This window comes from Euleptes europaea, chromosome 9 (assembly GCF_029931775.1).
Source record: "Euleptes europaea isolate rEulEur1 chromosome 9, rEulEur1.hap1, whole genome shotgun sequence".
Taxonomy (NCBI): domain Eukaryota; kingdom Metazoa; phylum Chordata; class Lepidosauria; order Squamata; family Sphaerodactylidae; genus Euleptes; species Euleptes europaea.
This window is the reverse complement of record NC_079320.1, coordinates 69,707,300-69,727,508: the sequence shown is the minus strand read 5'-3', so window position 1 is coordinate 69,727,508 and position 20,209 is coordinate 69,707,300.

Below are 20,209 nucleotides of genomic sequence, written 5' to 3'. Positions count from 1 at the left end.
CACAGACAGTAGTGCCACAGGTGAAATACATTTTTAGACTGGCACTTCAATTTCTTAAAATGTATGGTAGGTTTGATGATATTAAAATGCTAAATCAAATAGAAACAAATATTTAAGATTTTTTGTCATTAATCTTTTTGGTGGGTCGGAGCCATCTCTTACGGAGCTATAGCGTGAAGACTGTTTTCCAAATATGATGGAACACACAGGCCTCTCATACCTCTTCTATTCTCTGCTTATACACTGTCAACCACAAATTTAGAGATTCTTTTAACTAGATGAGCTTTTGCTCTTAATTATTAGGTCTGTTGTAAGCTGTATAAACTAGGTCTTTTTTCGTACCTATTTGCAACACACCACTTGCTCTAATTTCCTTCTAATAATAAAACTTGTGGGTTTAGGTGGTGGGAACTTCAGGGGGAAGTAACCATGTCCTCCTATAATTCCTTTTCTGTCAGGAGCCAAGGGAGGTCATAACCAGACATGCGTGTTAGTTTTTAGGAAGACAGACTTTAATGAACTCAGAGGCATAGTGGGAGTTTTTAACATATAGGAGGAATCCAATATATGTTATTCCATGGCAAGAATGCTAGAAGGGAGAGGAACAAGTGAAGGATGAGCGCTTCTAAAATGATCTCTTGAAAGCGCAAGCTGTCAGTATTCTAGTAAAAAATGCGGTAGAAAATTCACTACAATTGAACTTTTCTTGCTTTTTTCTGCAAAACATCTCACGGTATCGTCATAATTAATTTTATTTACCACATCACTTTCAATAGACAATATAGCCAGGCTTGATAAACACTCTTGGTTCAATGTCGACCAGAGATAGGTTTTTATAAGTGTCATTTTGCTAGAATTCCTTTCATAGAATGCTGACGTTGGTAGAGTGGTCTACATTCTTAACAGCATACACAAATTAGGAAATGCATCCCATAAATAATTTGTGTGAATCACAGAATAAGTCTAGGCAGCCCAATTTCTTTATTTTTAGAGAAATTATGTGCTTGATCTCTAAATGTTTTAAGTTCACAAGTACATTCTTCAGTATTTAAGTCCTCTGAATATTTTTTTGTCAAATGTGCTGCAACCCATGCCACCCATTTTCATTAATTTTTCAACACCAAGAAAAAAAATCTGTTTAGTCTTTTGGTGTTTTCAGTTCTTGTGTTCAAGTATATAAGTAAAAAAATATAAATAAATAAATATTCCAAAGAAAAGCAGACATGACCTTTAAAAAACACATTTTATTTTCTTTTAAGACGCTAATAAAGCAAAATACCCAGATCCAGCAGCAGAATCACATGGAGGTCGTAAAGAAAATGCCCCGGACCTTTAAAGCGGATAAAGTTTTAGCCACATCAAAACAAACCCTTCAAGACTGTGGTGTAAAGTCAGCTCTTTTAAAAATTTGGAATAACTATAAAAATAGGATAAATCCCTCTCCACCAATAATCCCTCTCCACTTCCTCTGGAAGCCTATTATGACGAATCCATCCTGAAAAGTTGCAAGTATCTAACTTATCAAGATTTGATTGATGAATGTGAGGAAATTAAACAAATATCTGTTTTGAAAAATGAGAATGACTTAACCTGTTTAACATCTTCAGGTGAGATCAAAACTAAAAGAAGATTGCCTTAAAACTAGCGCTGCGAGAACACTTTACACAATTTGAAACCATAATGACCAAGCATCAGGACCACTTCTTTGGGAGAATTTATAAATTATTACTAAGATTTGATGCAGAAATGAACAAGTAAAAACAAACATGATCAAGTGGATGCAAAACTTTGGAGAAATGATCACAATGGAAATATGGGAATCATTATGTAGAATGGATTCGAAGTTTACAGCCAGTCAGGAAATCTGAGAAAACTGGTATAAGATGTTTTACAGATAGCACCTAACTTGATAAAGAAGATTAAACAAATAATACAAGTCAAGAGGCCTGTTGGAAATGTAACACATCAGATGGTTCTTATCATATATGATGGACTTGTCCGAAGTTAAAATATTGGAGAGCCATTCACCACGAACTTCAAAAGATGCTTTAACAAAAATTTCCATTACTTTCCAAGAACATGCTGTTAGGTATTATACCACCACAACTACCCTTACAACTTAAAGATCTGTTTAATTATGCTACAACTTCCACCAGAGTAGTTCTAGCAAGGAAATGGAAACAACAGCTTCTCCCAGATATTGAGGAAAGGAAAGAAGAGCTAATGGAATTAGGGCTGTTGAATTTTTTTTTGGTAAAATTCAGATTCGGCAAAATTCGGCCCGTTTTGATTCGGGAAATGCTGAAGTCTGAACTCCCCCGCTTCGGGTCCGTGAAATTCGGCGCGAATGCAAAGCTCGGGGAAAAATTCGGCCGAATAAAACCATTAAAAACACATTTGCACCCTTCCGCGGCTCCGGGGGGGGGCATTTTTTGAGGTGGACGTTCAAAACTTTCAGCATAGCTTGAGGTGGCCCTTCTTGAAAGAACCCCCAAGTTCGGTGACGATGCGGGCCGGGGGGGCAAGATATGGAGCCCGGGAGGGGTCCCCCTCATCTATATGCCTATTGCAAAGAATCGAAATAGACGGTCTGGGACTCTGAGTTTGCAAAACAATGCAATGCATGCAACACTCGACCATAGGAGTCTGCACTTGTGCAATTTGCAAACTGCAGGCCAGGCAGAAGTGCTCAAGATATGCACTGCATTGCATGGTAAAAAGGCAGCTCAGCGAGCTGGAGGTCATTTACCGCACCGCCCAACTCTCTTACAAAAAGTCACTGAAGGAGGGGAAAGACAGAGCTCCCTCCCCTTCCTTTTCTCTTTGTGTTCTGTGTATTCTATCTTTGACTTTCCAAGGTGGGGCTGCCTATCGGCATTTGGCAAACCCCGGGTGCAAAAATTAGAGGGAGGGACTAGGAGGATAGTTCCGCGGGTGGCATATCATCACGACCACCGTAAAGGCGAACACCTGCCTTTCCGACTGAGGGCCGCCATGGTGGCTCGAGCGATAGTAGAGTAGCTGGAGTGAAGGGTGCAAGCGCTTGAGCTGTCCAGGTTTTGGACAGCCTACCCACTGCGTGAAGAAGCTCTCCACCCCAGTTGGTAGGGGCTTCCGAACCATCTACTTTAAGATCACGGGGATCCCCCTCCCCCTAAAAACGAACATACCCTTGGAAAGCCAACCTTCTATTTCAATCTAAAAAATAGGTACTATCTCTTTAATTGAAAGCACCCTCGCTTGGCACCTGTCAAAACGCTGGAAGCAGTCAGGTACCCATCCTGCCCCTGGGCTTGAAATTTGCATATGCCAAACCCTCTGGTGCAGACCGGGTCAGCTCTGTTCTAGGCATATGTCCCCTCCCCCTCCCCATGGAATGTACCAGGTAAAGAATGTAGGAAATGGTGCCTCCCGTTTTTTTTTTTTTTATTCTATCTTTACAAGTATAGTGGAGGTCTCCCCCCGAGGGGGCAATTCCAGCCTGACCTAATGGAATCGCCCCGTTAGGAAGAGACCTCATGGTTTTGGCTTTATGGCGAGCCCACTCCGTGGGCAAGCCTGTCCAAAACCTGTGCAGCCCCAGTGCAAGTCAAAGAAGCCCACTTGGGCTTATTTTGAGTAGGATCTGCATTTACCGGTGGTCGTGAGGACATGCCACCGGGAAGATTAGCTTAGAGCTAATGGAATGTGCCCTGACCCAACTTGGTCTTGTAGCTCTACTTCCGTGTTGGCAAACCTATGGCACGTGTGCCGGACTTGGCACGCCGACCCCTCTCTGTGGGCACTCGCGGGTAAGTTGAGCAGCCGTCGCGTCTGCCTTCCCTAGACTCCCCGCCGCCCAGCTGGGTGGCGGGGGCTTTGAAGTGCTCTGCACTGTGGAACAGTTCAACCCCCCCCTCCCTGGACTCCCCGCTGCCCAGCTTAGTGGCTTTGAACAAACATTAATTGTTCAAAAGCATGCCAAATGCAAACTTTTACCTTTCAATAAAAAGTTGTTTGTATCATTGAAAGCTCTGTTATTGTGTTTTTCTTTTAAGGCAAAATATGTTAATGTATGTGTTGTTTTTTCTTAACTAAAACCTCAGTATTCAGGTTAAATTTCCGTGTTGGCACTTTGCGATAAATAAGTGGGTTTTGGGTTGCAGTTTGGGCACTCGGTCTCTAAAAGGTTCGCCATCACTGCTCTACTTCCTTTCTAGCAATGATAATAACTGAGCATTTCTCCAAGTATTTTTCTGGTGTGCGTCACGAGGTGGAACAAAGAATAACCTTACCAGCGCCAAGCTCAGAAATTTATTTAAGAGTTTTTATTCTTAAAAGTATGAATGTATGCACCCAGGATGCCTAGCACCGTATGCAAACGTCTCCCCACCTCCCTCGGACCAGCCTAACCCGTGCTAGCCCCGGTGGAGGCCAGCACCGCGGAATACAACAAAAAAATGAAAGTAATTAGTACCTCCCCCATAATGGAAATGTCCGAGAAGCCATTTGCGAGCGACAACCGATCCGAGTCTAAAGTATTTGCATATGGAAACCAACCCCCCAGGAAAACGGGGTGGAACAGAAATGTTTTAAGTATTGTACTTGTGGGCTTAGGGTTTTGTTTATGTTTATTGATCTATCTTTTACTGAGTAAAGTGAGATCTCTCCCCGAGAAGGAGATCCCCCCTGCATCTGAGGGGTCCCCCCGTTAGATGAGAGATCTCGGCAGTTCGCCCAGGCACCCCCCCGGAGAGTGCCTGGTCCGAAACCAGAGCGACACCAGTAGGGTGTTGCAGAGAAACTAAATAGGCACCCCTCTTTCCAGAAATAGCTTTTGAAATAAACTGGTTTAGGAAAAAAACCACATGTGCATAACGCAACTCTCTACAATTGCAATGAACTCATTCAGAAGTATGACAGTTTATGTTGCGCTATTTGCACTGTTCTAGGCTAGACCAGAATGCCTTGCAGTCAGTATGCAAATCGCCCCACGCCTACTCGGCCAGCCCCCGAGGAAGGCTGGGGAGGGGAGCCGAGGAATACCACCGAAAAGGCACGAAGAACACTCGAACCCAGCCAATTGCCAGCAGAAGAAACAAGGAAGCTTTTGTTAACCCTTCCCCACTTTTTAAACCTTGTGGGGATTGGGAAGTGTACTTTAAAACCACCACACATTTATTTTTGCTTTTACCCTTATACTAGGGGGGTGATGTTTCCCTGTTTCTAAATATGCCTGCAAATCACTGATGACAGTGTACAGTTTACAGTTTCATAAACTGAAGTTTCCGGAAGACCCGCCCATCATCTGCCCTGGCAATGGAGCATTTTAAACCTCCCGCTCGGTTTCCTGGGAGTCCCTGGAAGCCTGGCGGTGGGGGGGCTTCAGCCATGGTTCTCTAAAGTGATCTGCGCCACAAGGGCTGGCGGCATGGATCAGTCTACAGAGCCACCCCGACCCCCTTCCCGGGAGCCTGGAGAAGGGGTGGGGGTGGGTCCGTAAAGCGATCTGCGTCACCAGGGCTGGCAGCGTGGATCGGTCCAAAGAGCCACCCCGACCCCCTTCTACGGGCACTGTTTAACCCCAACTCCAGGTCACTTTGATGAACAGGTTGTGGAGAGCTGCCCCGTCGCGGTGCGGTCAGAATCTTAAACTTTTTCTAATCTCCCGCCCGTCCCCTCATTCCCACCACGCCGCGCGGGGCTCCGCCTCCCACAGGTCTTTGTGTTGGGAAATGGCAAGGAGACGTGCGATACTGTGGCGGGGAGCGGAGGTGGAGGATATGCTGAAGATCATCCGAGGCTGTGGCTTATCCTTCACGGTCTCCAGCAACGCTCCGTAAAGACCAGTCTTCGCACCAGTGGCAAGACTTCTGGTGCGCGTCGGGTACACGCGGATGAGCGCGGCCAGCTGCTGCCGGAAGTTTTGAAGCCTCGAAGATTCCTACTTTAGATTTGTGGAGGGGGGGGGGAGAGACCTCGCCACCTTGAGAGAATGCATGAGATATGGGAGGAGGCCATGCAAGAAATGGATGCGCGCGTAGGTGAGCCAGTCATCTCTTCCTTTTTCTCCCCCCCACCCCTCTGCAGTTGAACACCTGGAGCGCCATGTAGGGCACCTGGAAGAGGCACTGCTGCCTGGGCCAAGTGGCACCTGAAACAAAGACCACATTGAAAGGTTTATGGTCTTTTGTTGTTATGGTTTTAAATGTTTATTTATTTATTTTTTTAAAGGGAAAAATTACATTATTGATCACTGGTGTTACAAGTTGAGTAATAAAAATTTTTATATTTTTGTTGCTTTGCAAAAGGTGGTGATCATAAAAAAGGTAATTAAATTTGTGTATGTGTGAAGTTAATGCTTAAATAGATGAAATGTTACAAAGTTGGACTACTTTGCTTGTACAGTACATTGAAGTTTTTCTATAGGAAGTTTATATTGACACAGGGTTTCCACGGTTGCGCAGATTGTTGAAGTGTCCGCATTTCACTAGTTAGCAAAGGCACAGCGGCACACCCCCCCTCATTGAGCCCATGGAAGTAAGTCCTCAGACGTCGAGAGGGAGGGGTTTGATCGCACCCAGATCCACCTCCTCTCTGCAGTCTCGCACATCATCACATGGCCCACCAGGTGGAAGCTGTGACTCTGTGTCTACATTTCATCATCACGGGCTCTCCTGTTCAATTTCCCACCACCAAAGAAGAATAAACGTGATGGGTTGCTCATAATACATTATGGCCTTGGGAAGGGGAGTCAGTGCAAAAGGGACAAATCAATTTGAGGATGTGACTTGCCGCTGGTGTTTTGGTGGCATTAGTGCATTAAGTTTTCAAATGGGAAGAGGCCATATCATTGGGGACTTACATTCCAATAATTGGGGATCTCTCACATTTACTGCCTTTGCTGACATGAGTGGTTAGCTATATCAGGCAATCTCCAGAAACAAAGCAACCACTCATTTGGGTGCGGACACTTGATATTTTGGGGGCTTGAATCCCGTAGGGAGGGGAGCAAGCAGGATGGCAAAGATGGGAAGTCACCTGGACGTGAGCCACTTTGGTTCTTCCACCGCCACATGCACTTGGCGTTGTGGGTTTGGCCAAATCAATTTGGGGATGTGACCTAGGCTAGCTTCTCAATTTTAATTAGGGAAAGAGGCAAAATCAGACCTAAAGCGGCTGTAGGCCAATAATTGACACCAGAGTTCAAACTTCCTATCCCACTTCCCCCCCCCCAACCTCAGTATTTAGGAATGCCAGAATGGCACACACAGCCATGTTTTCCCCATGGATGGAAGGCCTCAGACATTGAGAAGGAGAGGTGTGGCCGCACCCATCTCCTCCTCCTCCCTCTCCGCAGTCACGCACAGCGCATCATCACACACAGCACAGCAGGTGTCATAGTGCGACTGCCCTTTGTCATCACTGGCTGTCCTATTCCATTTCCCACCACCCACCCCTGAAAAGAATAATAAACAGGACCAAAAACAATCATATAAAGAAGGGATTATAAAGGTTACACAGCTTTAAGTCTTACAAAATCAGTAACTTGTCCACAATTTTCAGATTTTATTGGCCAAAACAGTTTGGGAAAGTGACCTGAGGCTCGATGCTGATTTTTTTTATTAGGGAAAGAGCGCTTCACCCAAACCTCCGGAGACTGGCCCCAAGGAGATGCAGTCACAAGCATGTGTTCACCTCATGCATCCTCAAAGTCCAGGTCAGGGAAGCCAAACAGAGGCAGGTTGCTCTTTATGAAGGCCAACTGCTCTGCGTACCAGGGTGCCAGGCTTGCGTGTTGTGGGCGAAGCACTTCGCCCAAATGTGAAAAAAGGCGCTCGCTCTGGATGCTCGTTGGAGGGCAGGAGAGGAGCCTGTGGGCCACTACAGAGAGGGACGGCCAGACAGACTCTTTCGCGGCCCATTAGCTCAGCGGACACGTGATCTGCGACTCGTAGGGCTCTGAAAGGTACTCCCTCACCATCGTCTCCGCCGTGTCCTGTCTCTTGCGCCTCGCCAACCCCTGGGAGGGGCCAACTGCCCACCCGATCACGTCCATCTCCATCGTCATCGAGGTTGCCTGGAGGGGGACAGTCCTAGATGGTGAAGTTGGGGGACAGGCAGCAAGGGAGCTGCCCCCCGGCTCCACCTCCTCAGGCGAAATCCCCCTTTCTGCCCGCACTCGTTCCACATGCTGGGAGAGCTTGTCTCGCCAGCACAGCAGCTCTTTGGCCCGCTCGGCAATGCTGCCCTTGATGCGTGGGTTGCGCATGCTTGCCAACATGTAGATCTTCTCCTCGGCGACAGGCAGCAGACGGTTTGTCACACCGTCCTGAAGCCTCTCCACCAGGGCGCGCACGGCTGGAACAAGCTCTGCACGTTCTTCAGCCGGCTCCAGAAAGGTGCTCAACCTCGCATGAAGCCTGTGGGCCATGGGGGTGAACAGAGCCAGCGTCGCTGTGTCAGCGAGCATTTCTGTGCAACGCTTGAAGGGCTCAAGCACATGCACAGTCTGAGAGATAGTCAGCCACTCACGATGGTTGAGCTGCCTCTCAGACCCCACGGTCTCTGTTTCCAGGAACAGTGCCTTGAGGGCCCTCTTCTGCTCCACCAAACGCACGAGCATGGCATGGGTGGAGTTCCAGCGCGTGTCGATGTCGCCCTTCACACGGTGCTCGGCCACGCCTTCTCGGGCCTGCATGTCACGCAGTGCGTAGTTGTCCTTCGGACTGCGCGAGAAGTGACTCGCAAGATGCTGGCATTTCATGATGAGATGCCGGAAGTTGCAGGTCTTGGCATCCAGCCTGGACTCCGGTTGGGAGCCCAGGCCCAGGGCATCCTTGACCATGAAGTGGAGAAGGTGGGCTGCACAGTAAATGCGTACCTCCACGCCCAATGACCCTGCTGCCGCCCTGATGTTGGCGCCGCCATCCGTCACCATGAAACCCTTGGTGAGATCCCTGCCTAACCCGGTCTCTATATGTGGCCTCAGGATGGCGGCGATGTTGGACAGGCTGTCCATCGACCATGCAAACTCCTCCACCACCTTTTTTGAAGGGGTGAGATACAACAACGCATCCGTGTCCAAGAAGCTTAGCCCCACTTCCTCCCCAGACAGCCCCCTCCTCCTCCCGCTGCTGCAGGACAGGCTCCACAACAGCAGCAACAGGAGGAACAGGAGGAGGGACAGTCTGAACAGCAGCAGCAGTCCCCCGCCCAGTGCCAGCGTCACCTGTCGTCACCTGTGCAGTGGTGGCAGCACCAGAGGCCCCCTTGGTAAAGAGGATCTGCCGCTGGATCCTGGAGGGCGCCGCCGCAGCTGACCCGCGTGCAGGGCGGGGGTGAGCCGAAGCCCTCCCCCTCCCCTCCACCCCTCTAGTCTTCTCCTTTGCTTTCCCCCCAGGGCCCCTCTTTCCTGCACCCCTGCCACTCATTGTTCCCCTGGGCCAAACGCTAGCTAACTAGTGCACTATGGGAAAGGTTAACTGACTAGCTACCTGTACCTCACCTGACCACTTTTTTATGAACCCTCCCCCAAGATAACTAACTGTGAACAATTGGCCCGGCCCTAACCTAACCTAACCTAAATAACTGCTGATATGTTAGATTCAGTACCTGGGAAACCTAGTCTACACTCTAGAGACCTGTCTAACCCTGGAGATGGATTTGTAAACCTTTTTAACAGGGGGAGGTAGTGGCTGGGATAAGTTATCTAATTCTTATCTAATAAGTTATCTAATAAGTTATCTAATATCTAATTCTGCACGCCAACAATGGTTCCCTCAGGAACCAGGAGGAATGTTCTCCCTGCAAGGATGGACACTACTCCCTCACCTTTTACTATATCTAGTAGCAGCAGCCGTCCACAAGACAGGCTAGGAGCTACCCAACAACTGTTTTACCTAGTTATAGTCTACTTAAAAGTCAAGATCCCTTGCCTCTTTTAAAATCCTTGGATTGCAATAAGAAGCTATTCAACCAAAGGGCAATCACTATGGCAAAATTCACAAAGTAACAAAAACCAATGATATTGAAACAAATCTTATAAAAACCACAAGTATTTTACAGGACCAACAAACAAATCAAGACAGAATTCCGGTATTCATTCTGTTTCAAAACTTTCCTCAGTTGGATATTGTTATAGTCCAAAAAAAAAACGGTAAGTATTGTCCTAAAGTAATCTTGTATTTCTTTTCCTTTTCAGGTACTTCCTTTTATGATGAAGAAGATGAAGCTCATAGGCAATGAAGCTCATAGGCACTCCCACGCTGTTTCTATATAAATTAGTTAAAAACATTTTACAAGAAATATCATTGGAAACCATACACAAAGTATTAAATATACATGCAAAAACTATATAGTAAATACTTACAGATAACTTATCACATCTTCCAAATCATTATAAATGCATGTGGGGGTATTCATTAATGAGAAAGTCAGCCTCACGTTTTGTGATGTAGCCATAAGAAAGACCTTCCTGAATGACTGTGCGGACAGAAAGCAAAACTCTAGGGGTGGGATCTTGGGTTAATTTAGTATAGGTTGTTGAGTCATTTAATTGTCTCAGATTCTCTGCAATGTAGTCTTTAGAGTTCAAAAGAACTATTGCCCCACCCTTGTCCGCCTCCTTGATGGTTACATCAGGATTATCAGTCAAATTTTTTAATATTTGATAATCATGTTTGGAGAAATTATTGTTGTCATATCTCCATCTTCTTTCTAACTTTTGCAAATCATTCAAAACCAAATACTGAAAGGTAGATGTTAAATGACTACAAGATGTCGGAACAAAAGTAGAACGCGGTTTGAAGGGATTAACATTACCCATTGTAGATCCAAAATGTTCCCACAATTTGATTAAGCGTACTAGCTTGAAAACATCTATGTGAGTTTGAAATGCAGAATAGGATGTCTTAGGTACGAATCCTAAGCCCAAATTTAAAATCCTTTTTTCTGCAGCTGTAAGGATATGATCAGAAAGATTGACAACTAGATCTGATTTCTCCTGTTCCGTCTGCGGGGGAAAAAAATTACTGTACCCTCTGCCTCTATTTCTAGGTCTTGGCGTGCATTCTCTTAATGAAGAACGGCTAGATAAACTAGGCCCTGACCTGGATGGCCCAGGCTGGCCTGATCTCGTCAGATCTCAGAAGCTAAGCAGGGTCAGCCCTGGTTAGTATTTGGATGGGGGACCACCAAGGAAGACCAGGGTTGCTGTGCAGAGGAAGGCACTGGCAAACCACCTCTGTTAGTCTCTTGCCATGAAAACCCCCCAAAAGGGGTCGCCATAAGTCGGCTGCGACTTGAGGGCACTTTACACACACACACAGATAAACTAGAGGAGTCACTCTCTGACTGATTTCTGTGGTTATTTTTGAAATTCCCCCCATCTTCAGTATCATTGGTGTCTTGAGTATAAAACCATGGATATGCCATGTTTTTAGAGTAATCATTGGAATCTCGTTCAAATTTCTTAACCTTATAGCTGCGAATATTGTCAGTATAAGACTTAAGGTCTAATTCTAACCTTTTAATCATGCTAGTCAGTTCTGAGGAAGTGGATTCTTCCTTTAATTTCTCTTTCATAGTATCAGTTTCCTTTTTTATTTTCCTAACTTCTGAATTAGCTTGAGTAACAATGAGTAACATGAGGTCATACGAACATTTGTTAAGAATAGCGATCCAACGTTCTTTAAATTCTTCATCTGCCCTAAACAAGGTCGGGGCTTTGTTAATACGTAAGCCTCTAGGGATCATTTTTTTTCTTTAAATCTCCCAGGGAGGATGCGTGTAACTCACACCTTACTCCCCGTTTACTAATATTAAGCAGCTGATCACAGGTGTCTTTTTTATTGTACCGTATCTTGTAAAGAAAGTACATCGCTTAATACCCACGTTCCTCAGCCGTAAATGCAAATCAACGGCTGCTACGTTTGTTTGTGGTACTTGCCACCAGTGTCAAGTCTGGCTTCCTTGAGTCCATCAGCTTTGCTTCTAAAATAGTTGGTATCCTTGCTGGCAAAGCTCGGATGCTTGCTATCAAAATGGCGTTTTAGTTCGGCTTCATAGATTCGGCTGATAGAACTTCACAACAAATAACACATTGCGGTTTCTCAATACCTGCTGTAATTATTAAGGTAAAACCATACTGTAAAAAATCCTCACTATATTTTCTTTTCTTAACGTTCTTCTCTACATGATCCATTATCATGGGATGGTTTGCTAATGAAAAGAATATATATATAACAATAGCTTTAATAATACAAAAGATGATTCATGGCATAGTTCAGTCAATACAGTTCATTAAAGTTTGCTATGATTTACCATTCTCTGTGTTGTTGTTTTTTTTACATACCTGTTACTATCACAAGGGGGCAGTATTCACATCAACCTTATCTCTCATTTCCTTCAATACCCCTAAACAGACACCTGTGAGGAAGTGAATAATGCTATTTGTTTGTTTGCTAGTTTCTTTCCAACACAGTAGCTGTTTGAGGCAGTTTATGATAATGAAGGCAACTTAAAACTCATGAAAGGCAGAAAACCAGAGCTAATTGCTACACAGAGAAAACACAGCCTGACCACCCAGTCTACCTGGTGTCAACCCAAAGTTTTCTTTTTTTTACTGGTGTCAAAAGACTGCCCATGCCAAATAAAACAGGGGGGAGCTCCAATACATGGGTGCCGTCACAGAAAAGGCTCATTTGCTGAGATCACCTTGTATGCAGAGAAATGCACTAGCAAAAGACCTTGATGTGTGGACAAGATCCGAAGTGAGTGCTTCAAATACTTTGTTCCCTGAGCTGCTGAGAGCTTTAACGTTTAACACCGGCTCTTTAAATTGTGCAAGGAAACAGATCGGTAGCCAATGCACAACTGTAAAGTACTGGTAAAATATTATTAACACACTAGTATGCAAACTGATTTTGCAGGGTGGGGGCTTATTATATACATTGTCCTGAGTAATTTAAGGGGGGAGGAAATGTATAAAAAATACAGACATTTATTCAAGTAAATTGTTTGGGTAAAAGCTATCTGAATACATCAATCAGCTTAATCAACTAAACTTGTTTTGAATTAGGGAATGTTTTTCAAAACTGAGAATTATCACCCCTCACTTTGGAGAGGTTGTGCATTGGGATTGCGCGGCCAAGCACTCTTCCGTGGCTGGAAGCCTCTGCCTCTGGCAAGATCTTGGGCTGAAAGCACCACCGTCTCCCTGTTAATCTCAGCTCTTGTGGCTCATGCCCCTTCGCTAAAGGAAGGGCAATTTCTCTCAAACATGCCACCAAGTGCATTGTGCTACCATGTCACTCAAAAAGCACAGGTGCCCAAAGGAAAACAAGTGGTTTTGAAGAAACGTAAAGGCTGCAATCCTAAAGCCAGCTTCCTGGGAGCAAGAAACACTGATGAGACTAGGACTTACTTCCGAGTAGACCGCTTTAGGATTGCTCGCATAACAACTCTCCTGTACCTCTGCAAAAGGTGTGTAACATGCCTGGTACGTCTGTGAACTAAATTTTTTTTACCACCATAATGGAGCCAGAGGGCACACAGGAAGGCCATTATCAAATTCCCTCTAATTCTGTCACCAATCTGCAGTGCGGAGGGAGGGGGAGTTGAAGTCTTTGAAGTTCAGAGAAGGGGGTGGGATAGGATCCTTACCCTCTTGGTGCCTGTCTTCCCACCGTGGGTGCCCCGCCACCTCCCAAAGCTCCAGCATCTGTTCAAAATGCGGGGGTCTAGCATGGGCACGGGGGTAACCCTTCCCCAAGCCTCCATGGAATCAATAAACATTCCCCGAAGCTGTTTAAACTTTGAGCGGCACTGCTGAGTTGTGCAGGGGTATCCAGCAGCACGGAGGTGGCTGGTGGCAGCATACATGCTCCTGTTCTCCAAGTGCATGCTGCACATCACACTGGGAGCATAGACCCTGTCTGCGATGAAGGCCAAGAATAGGTCCATCTCTTTTAGCTGCCAGAATGTGCCTTGTTGTGTGGCCATTCTTGCTTGCTTTGCTTAAACGAAGGGATGTTGGGGTGGGGAGAAGGTGGGAGAAAACATTAACCCTTAAATTGACCATAGAGAGAGGGCTCATTGACTTACACGGCAATAAAACTCCTGCAGCGTAAACTTTATGCTCACAGTAAGAAGCAAAAGAATTGCTAGCCCCATTGTGATTTGATAATAATTTGATTACTCAAGTAATAATTTGATTACTCAAGATAAAATATCCTGAAGTACATAGCTTCCAAGGAAACATTAAACTAAGCAAGACTTACCTCTGAGTCTTGCCTCTGAGGAAGAGTTCTGGGGAATTCTAAAGGTTGCCTGTTTAAAATTTGTAATTAAAGCCTTGACGTGGATTGTGCTTTTGCCCCCACATGGCTGTAAGCAATTTGTTTATGTTTATACATGTTAAGAAAAGATAATCAAATGCATTTGATTCTCCATTCACCTCCGGACTCAGATGAAAAGGAATGCTGCATCCCTCCCGTGGGGGGGAATGCGGGCGACTTGTGGGGTTGAACACTGCTATCTCCTTGAGCTGTGCATCTTGCCATCAAAAGAGAGAAGTGTGACTATTGGGATCCCGCAAGGTGGTTGGGGGCTCCACTGTTGGACTGTGCCTTGATCCACTGGTGGACTGTGGTTCTGGATTTGCAGTTGTTCTTTCCACTCTTCCAGGGCTGATGCCTGATCCAGGGAAGGGGGAACATTCATCGCACAAATTAATTTTATCATGCCACCCCGTTAAGAAATGTGTGGCACTGTGTAGGGCTAGCATGATATCTATCTTATAAAAATTCCCATCAAAGATGGTGTATGTTATGGTTGGTGGTGTGGGTCCAAGCACGTGAATGCTTGGCATGAACCCATCACAAAAAATCAGCGTTGCGTGACAACGCACCCACACAAACGGTGCGATCAACACCTATAATGATAGAAGAAACCCTGTGGTTGGTTATTCAGCACCCACCGTTAACTGTATGTGTCAATGATCAGTTATGATTGCCCTTTCTCTCCCCCCCCCACTTCCAAGGCAATGCTTCAAGATTGATTCAAATCAAAGATTAGTTTCTCATGATGGGATGTACCTATGAAGTCATAGCAATTTCCTAACTTGAGAAAAGTTAAAGCCCCCTTCCTCAGGTCTATAAAATAATTTAACAAAATCCAGATGAATGTATTCATCAAGAGCTCACAAGGCCTGGAGGAGGTATAAGTGTTGATGAATGGGTACTTAATTCCCAGCTGTAAACAAGTGCTTTAGTTTCAGTGCTTTTCCTTTCTGCATATCGTTCCCCAAGGCTTCTCCTTTTCTAATGATACTTTGACTTTAAGTCCTACATGTGTTAGTATAAATTTGATGATATTCTCGACCTCAGCCTTCCTTTCTCTCATCCTGCAATCTGCCAGCTCACCCAAAGACCTGATGGCTGCCTGGGAAACAATTGCTGCTTTGCACGTGTGTGTGTGTGTAATGGAATCCAGCATTCTTCCACATGATTCTCCATTTCATTTTCTGTGGTTCATTTCCCCCCGCATTTTAAGAATTATTTAGATACCCCAATAGTTTGTACAAAACTAGACAGATGACAAGTTCTTGCTAGTTATTTGTAAATAGTTGGTGTGATGGTAGCTTTTATTTTCGTATTAATATTAAATATTTTTTTTTAAAAAAAATAAATTTTATTTGAAACGGTCATGATTTGAAACAACCCAAAGCATTGATTATAACACCACCACCTTTGCTAACATCTCCAATTTTAAATCCTCAATTGTAATGTTCAACCAGCTGGTAAACACAACACCTTGAGCATAGCACAACAGTAAAATCTGCCATTGCCCAAAACTCAATTTTTACTTTACACTGCGAATGCTGAAAGATCAATCCAGAACACTGATTGAAACGCTATTCCCCAAGCACACATCCTCAGTAGGTCATCTTATTTTGTTGCAGTAAAACTTTGTGCTTCCCCCGCCCATAAAAGAGATGATAAGGAGTGAGCTCAGCTTCTCATGTTAGTTTCCATGAACTTAGCAAGCGCATCCCGCACGACCTTTCCCTCATCACGGTGGCGTGTGTCTCCAGGTTATACTGTAATGGACAATCAATGCGATTGACAATGGGTTCTGGCTGAAGTTTTTGTGCCAGGGTCAAGCCATCCATGGAAACATCAGCATTCACAATGGCATGCCCGCTCTCTTCACAAATGTTATGAAGAACAATGCAGGCAGTGATAAGGGTGGTGGTGTTCTCAAGCACCGTGAGCTTTCCTCCCAGGCACCTCCACTGTGCTTTAAGGTGTTGTGTGAACCACTGCCACCATGTGTGAACTGGCAACCTCTTGCCCAGATTTGAAATGCTGACAGCAGCCCTTTCAGACTCCCAATGGGCTAGGTATAGTTCGTTCAATGGTAAGGTCAAAAGCTTTTCCTTGCCAAAACCTTATCTCACCGGCCTTCGGTTCTTCCCCAGGAAAGTTGCACTCACAACACACACAGCCCCTCTCGTTAGTTTTATAAAAACAAAATTTATTTTTGAGAAGATAAAGAAAACACCCTCAATTCACAACAAGCAAAAAACAATCCTAGTAACTAGTAAAGGCTGTCAGTCGAGTGAGCCAAAAAAAACCCCTCCCCTCAGATCGAGGCTAATGCCCTCAGAAAACTCTCCCACCAATCAAAGTTGAACACTAGCAACATCCGCAATCACAATGGCTGGCACACTCACGCCATCCAATCTCAGTGTGGGGTTTCCAGGAACAAATGTGCCATTGTCCATCGCACCGCAGAAATCCGAGTAGGCAAAGGGGAATGCATCGTGGTTCCTTCCACTGTAACCCACCTCAGCATCAATGAAACACCCGGTATGGTCAACAATACCCATAAGCAGGACGAATGAAAAGTTTTTTCTGTTGCCATTTTTACTCACCTTCCCGCCAGGTGATCTGATGGGAATGTGTGAGCCATCTAGGGCGCCAATGCAGTGTGGAAATCCCAGCCTTGAAAATCCTTCCATGATGTGCTGGAAGAAGCAATATATTTGTTATTGTGATTTCTCTGGCCATGGGGGGAGAGGGGTTCATTGAAGTGGTGGCATTGTCCACTTCCGCTGTTAATCATCCTAATGAGAATCCAGTTTTGTTTATACCAGTTTTATTGATTAATAGCATGGAACCAGAAAAGAATGGTTGTTTTTTTTCAACATTATATTTTGAAGTTAAAAAAGAAAATTATTTTCCAAAGTGCTAAATTTAAGTCTACATAAAAGTGAATTGTGTAAAAATAATTTCTGTAAATAAATAGTTTCTTTCTCAAAAGTGCAAACATGATACGTTCTTAATCGCTTTTGGTAAACATTATTTTTGTGCATTAAACATATTAAACTAAAACACCAACATAACTACCATTTTTAAAACATTCTATACCATCCCGAGCCTATTCTTGATTGCCTGCATATTGTTCTCCAGGCTGGCCAGGCGACTGCAGACATCGTCAATCCTACCATCCATGTTGCCAACTGCAATAAAATATAAACCGAGGTCAAGCAGGGATTTCAACAGGCATTGCTAGACTGGTTGGAAAAGCAGTGTACAATTGCCAAATTTGGACTGTATTTACCGCCCAGAAAATTTTCCGCAGTGTTTTTGGCCTCCAAAGGCACAAAGGAAGGGCCATTTTTGCCTGCAGAAAAGATGCCCCTCAGGGATGACAGGAGTTAACCAGTCTGGTGATTGGTCCATCTTGCCCCCAGCTAACAATTTCTTTGTCCAGTATTTAAGGACTAGCCAAAAACTCATTTTATTTTGATAGTTCATTTGGTAACATGGCCTCTGTCGGCTGAGTAGTGTTTCTATTCTGTCATTTGCAGGGCATAAACTGGGAGCTGAGCAGGTTTAAATTTCCCACACAGTTGTCTACTCACATGTGTCTCTGGTTGTTGTCTGCATCACAGTGCAATGGTTGTGGCTCTGCAATGCACCTGCCTGTGGTGTGCTCTGCTCTGCTCCGACACAGTGGAGATCCTCCTGCATTTCCCCCTCGGGAATGAGCAACATCGTCCTCCGGAGAACTCACTCTTCTGGCTCCTCCACCGGCTCATTCGCCTCAATGGCTCGCACCACCCTGGCCTCCATGGCTTCTCTTCGTTGCCTGGCTGTCATAGGAAACAAAACAATTGCATGAAGTGGATGTATGCAGGCCAGCCATATGGAGGGAAGCAAACATTCATGCAGGGACTGGGGGAGGGGGCCCTCCTAGCTGTAAAGTTCGGCTGTATAAGCTGGATAAATGTAGAAAGTAATCTTCTCAAGAGAGTTTAGTGTGGTGTTGTCAACCTACAGGTGCTGACCGTAGATCTGCTATTTAATTTGATCTCCCCATTATCAGTAATTAATAACTGCTTAGGCAACTGATTTCCATGGCATTATAGTCTCTCCCCATTTCCTATCCTCATGTTAATGCTCCAGGCCCATCTGTGCAGGTTTGCAGTGTTTTTGAAGGGTGGATTGTGAAGTGCAGCTCCCCCTATTTTAATTTTAATCATTTTAAAAACATTACATATGTAAAATTGGCATTGCAGAAAGAGCCTTGAATTACTTACTGTGAAGGCTCCTTCTGCTCTGAGGTATGGAGGGCGTCTTCAGCTCGGGTTCTTTTCCTCCTGTTGCTAGGGAAGGCAGGAATAAAATTCTTTACGTCTTCCTGTCTCCAGGAGGAAGTGACCCTCTCCTTCTTGAGAGCTCCAGTAGTTGAGCTATGTACCATAGACAGAAAGCCCCTAATTAGAAGAAAAAATCAGCCCCTTCCATGTGTAACATTGAAAACTGAACATAGAACAACATGGCGTAATGAACTGATCCCCTAAAACTTATACAGCCCAGGCGGAGACCGTGGTAAACAGATATATGTTCATGTAATTTGGTAACAATCTTATATGTATATACATGTTGTTATTATTATTATTATTATTTCGTATGTCTGCAGGTACCATCGGGAGGGAAGACGCCCTCCGTACCTCAGAGCAGAAGGAGCCTTCACGGTAAGTAATTCAAGGCTCTTTCTCGCTCTGAGGGAGGAGGGCGTCTTCAGCTTGGGACGTGCCAGAGCAACTTACATATAGGGCGGGAGAGACTAGGTACCCTGCACTGCTTGAAGTATCCTCGGCCGAAGGTGGTACCTTGTGCAAAAGAGTCCACTCTGTAGTGCCTTGTGAACGTGGAAAACGATGACCACGTAGCAGCTTTACAGATCTGCTTGAGTGAAACCCTGTGATTAAGGCCTGTAGTTGTAGCAGCGCTCCTAACTGAATGTGCTGTTATGTGCATTGGAGTGGACAGGCCAGATGCCTTGTAAGCATGTGTGATGCAAGTCTTAATAGTGTTGCTGATGGCTGCTCTGGACATCACTTTCCCTTTATTAGGAGCAGTAAGCGTTATGAATAAGCGCTCCGAGGTTCTGATTTGTTGAGTGCGTCTGATGTAAATCCTCAGCGTCCTCTTCACGTCTAATGAGTGCCACTCTTTTTCTTTTTTTCTTTTTTTTTCATATGAATTTTATTAGGTTTTATACTATAAATTTTCCATTGCAATAAACAACATCTATAACAATATAAAATTTCAATTCTAACTTGAAGTTGTTATGATTCCATAACATATAATAATAAAAAAAAAAATGGAAAATCTGTGACTTCCCCTTCACCTCCATCTGCCTCTTAATAAAAAGTTCATCCCGTCGTAGTTAATCTAATCTTAATACTCTATCAATATCATTTAACAAAAAGAAAACCATAATCTGTTAGTAAATATAATTATACTTATTCATTATAAAAAAGACAAAGAAATCCTCTGGATCAGATTAGAAAATATTCTTCCATTTTTCCCAATTTTAACTCATATTCACAATAATGCATCCACGCCTCCCATTCCCCCAAAAACCGAGCCTCACTTTCTTCATTTAAAATAGCTGTGAGTTTTGCCATTTCTGCCACTTCAAACATTTTAACAATCCAGTCTTTTTTCTCGGGAATTTCAATCCCTTTCCATTTCGCTGCATAAAGCAGTCTCGCAGCTGTTGTGGCATAAATCAAAAAGGTTCTTTGTGTTAATAAGTCGTCTGGAATCATACTCAATAACATCATTTCTGGTGTTTTGGGTATATTTTTTTGTAATATTAGTCTCAATTCATTGTAGATCATGTCCCAAAAGTCTTTAGCTTTATCACA